Consider the following 3,315-nt stretch of genomic DNA (forward strand, 5'->3'; position numbering starts at 1 on the left):
GTCCTGCAGAAGGGGCGACAGTGTGGACTGGAGCAGCCAGGCCCCAGCATACCAGGGTTGGGGCACTGCTTCTAGAAGCCTGAGAGTTCCTTTGACGACCTCAAAGTCTTTTAACACACTCTCTTTTTACCTAGTTGTCCAAAGTCAGATTCAGAACACTTCTCTTGGGCGAGTTGTGGGGTACATGTTCCTGTCTGTCAGTAATCCAAATAACCCTAAGCTAACAATTACTCTCTCTTCTTTTGTCAACGAAGAGACAAGGTCAGAGAAACTTCTCCTTGCTGGAAGGCCACACCACTAACACAGACTGGCACGTGGGACTGTATTTTACCTAGGGTTCTACACTGTAACTTTTGGATCCGTCTTCTCCTTTTTCAGGCTATCAGGGCGAAGAAATGAATCAGCATCTCTCATCAGAGATGGGCACAGTGCACATGCCCTGAAAAAACAGGGAGGCAGAGATGGGTGGATCTGTGAGCTCCAGGGCAACCTGGTCTACAAAGTGAGTTCCAGACAGTCAAGGAGACACAGTGGGACCATATCTCAAAAAAGAAAATCTCTTAGATCAAAGCAAGAATTGGCTAGAACAAGCCAGAGAGCGATAAGAAAGGGTCTTGAAGGGAGCCTCACTCCTGGTCTTGGCCTGGTTACCAAGTTCATGTGCTTTACCTCAAGTACAGAAGCCAGTCTTGGAGGCTGATGTCCTGGCTAGCTACAAAGCACCCGGTGTTCAGGCTTCATCGTTCTGGCTAGCCAGCGCGTGAGCACGGATGTGTGTTCAGGACACTGCCCAATGGGGGTAGACTATTCTGCTTTCGTTTCAGTTTCTTTTCCACAAACTCCTGGCACACGCTTCAGGGTGGCCTCATTAGCCTGCTGGTTTGGGAACAGTGGGAGGACTTTCTTTGAATCAGAGTATGCTGGTGCCGGGCGGTGGTGGCACGCGCCTTTAATCCCAGCACTAGGGAGGCAGAGGCAGGTGGATCATGTGAGTTCGAGGCCAGTCTGGTCTACAAAGTGAGTTCAGGACAGCCAAGGCTACACAGAGAAACCCTGTCTCAAAAAACTAAAAAAAAAAAAAAAAAAAGGCAGAGTATGCTGGTGACTTTTACTGACTTTTCTTCTATACTTGGTCCCCTCTGTCATCTGCCTTAGGAATTAAGGGGGAGGCAAGCCTGGGACACAGGAAAACAAAACACCAGTAACACTCATCTATTGAAGATCAAAGCTGAGTCATGAGTTATTATTAAGTATTGGTTTGGAAAAGAACCCATTTCTATCTGACCTGGTGTGGATTAACTGCTAGAGGCGGGTCACAAGGAGACGGCATATCTTCCCTCATATAGGAGTGTAAGTGTTGGGAACCTGAACGTGCTGTCAGGTCCACAACCAGCTGGTTCTGTTCTAAGATTGTAAGGTCACAGAATGTTTCACCAGGATAGAAGATAAAAAAATGAAGAGCGAGTGTTAGAGCTGGGCACAGTGGCGCACATCTGCAATCCCAGAACTTGAGGAGACAGTGGCAGGCGGATCTCCGTAAGTTCAAGGCCAGCCTGATCTACAAAGCCAGTCCAGGACAGCCAAGGATACATAGAGGAACCCCCATAGAAAAAATAAAATAAAATAAACTGTGTTACATCTATATTTGTTGAGAACATCCCAAGTTTAAAATTTCCCATTTGTATGTGTGTGTGTGTATGTGTGTGTGCATAAACATGTCACAGGACATATACAGGTCAGAGGACAACTTACGAAAATCAGTTCTTTACTTGCATTATGTGGGACTCAGGGATTTAACTCAGGTTGTTGGGCTTAGCGGCCTTTTTGCCCGCTAAGCCATCTCACTGGGCCCATCCCGAGTTTTCTAAGCATCACCTACACTCCTCATAATAAGCATTTAGGAACTATTCTCAATTTATGGGTAGAACGTACTAAGATTAAGCAGCATGTCCAAGCTCACCGGATACAAGTCATAGTCAGAAACTGGATTTTGGAGCAGCTGACTCTAAAACCCACCAGCCCCTTGTGCGACCTGGTACCATGGACTCTGGGAAGTGCTCTCTTTCTGGTCCTCCTAGCACATCTTCTACCCTTGCTGTACAGAATGATCCTGTACCTTGCCCAGCTCCAGACTGCTTTCATTTGCATCCTTAATTACATACTTCTCTAGAAAGTTCTCCGAGCTGGGGATTAACTCAATGACAGAGCGAATGATATGGAAGGCTCTAGATTTGATATTCAGTGGGAGATAAGAGATGATTCTCTTTCACATTCTTTAAAATCCATAGGTGAAAATGCCAGACAAGCTGGGCATGGTGGCACATGCTTTTAATCTCAGTACTCAGGAGGATCGCTGTGAGTTCAAGGCCAGCCTGGTCTACAAAGTGAGTATAGAGAAATCTTGTCTCAAAAAAGACGATGATGAAGAAGAGGGGGAGGGAAGAGGAGGAGGAAAAATGAAAGAAAATGCCAGTAAAGAGCACGGTGGTTACAAAGCAAGTCTAGGACAGCCAAGGCAACACAGAGAAACGTCTCGAAAAACCAAAAAAAAAAAAAGAGCACAGTGGCTCACGTTTGTAACCTCAGCACTCTGGGAGGGAGAGGCAGGCAGATCTACAAAGCGAGTCCAGGACAGTCAAGGATACACAGAGAAACCCTGTCTCGAAAGAGAAAAATATTAAAGAAAAGGCCGGATAAGTGTATTTTAATACCCTAAATACGCCTACTGCTCTGTACATCTATAAATGAAAATCAAACCCGCTGGGCTTCCTACACGCACCTGCATCACGCTGTGGGGGCTGCAGCCGCTTTGTACACAAATCCACAGTGCTCTCGCTTAAGGCAGAGTGCTCTCCTGTAGAGAAGGGTGTCTGTCTGTCGTTTGCACAAGACATTCCCTCTGCCCGAAATGCTTCTCCGGCTCTGCATCATCTCCAGCCCCTCACAGCTCCCCACGGCGGTTTCTATTTGTACACTTTGGTTAGATAATGGCATTTCAGGACTCCTGGCCTCCCAATCCTCTCTCACTCCGCTGCCTAACAGAACCTGCCTAGACGCCCAGCGTCCACATCCTTGGAGGCAGGCCGGGGCGTGGCTTGCCGCAGCAAGCTCGCCGCCGAAACCCACAGAACCTTCGCCCTCGGGGAGGCCCGAGCTTGCAGCCTGGGGACCTACCATCTTCATTGGCCTTTAATAGGAGTTGTTAGCAAATGAAAGAAATGGGTTTCTTATTAAAAAGCAGGGCGCTAGACCAGCCCCCTTACCCACCAGCCCCCAGCGTTCGCAGCCAACTCGCCCAGCCGTACTGTCGCTCTG

This window comes from Acomys russatus, chromosome 4 (assembly GCF_903995435.1).
Source record: "Acomys russatus chromosome 4, mAcoRus1.1, whole genome shotgun sequence".
NCBI classification, from domain to species: domain Eukaryota; kingdom Metazoa; phylum Chordata; class Mammalia; order Rodentia; family Muridae; genus Acomys; species Acomys russatus.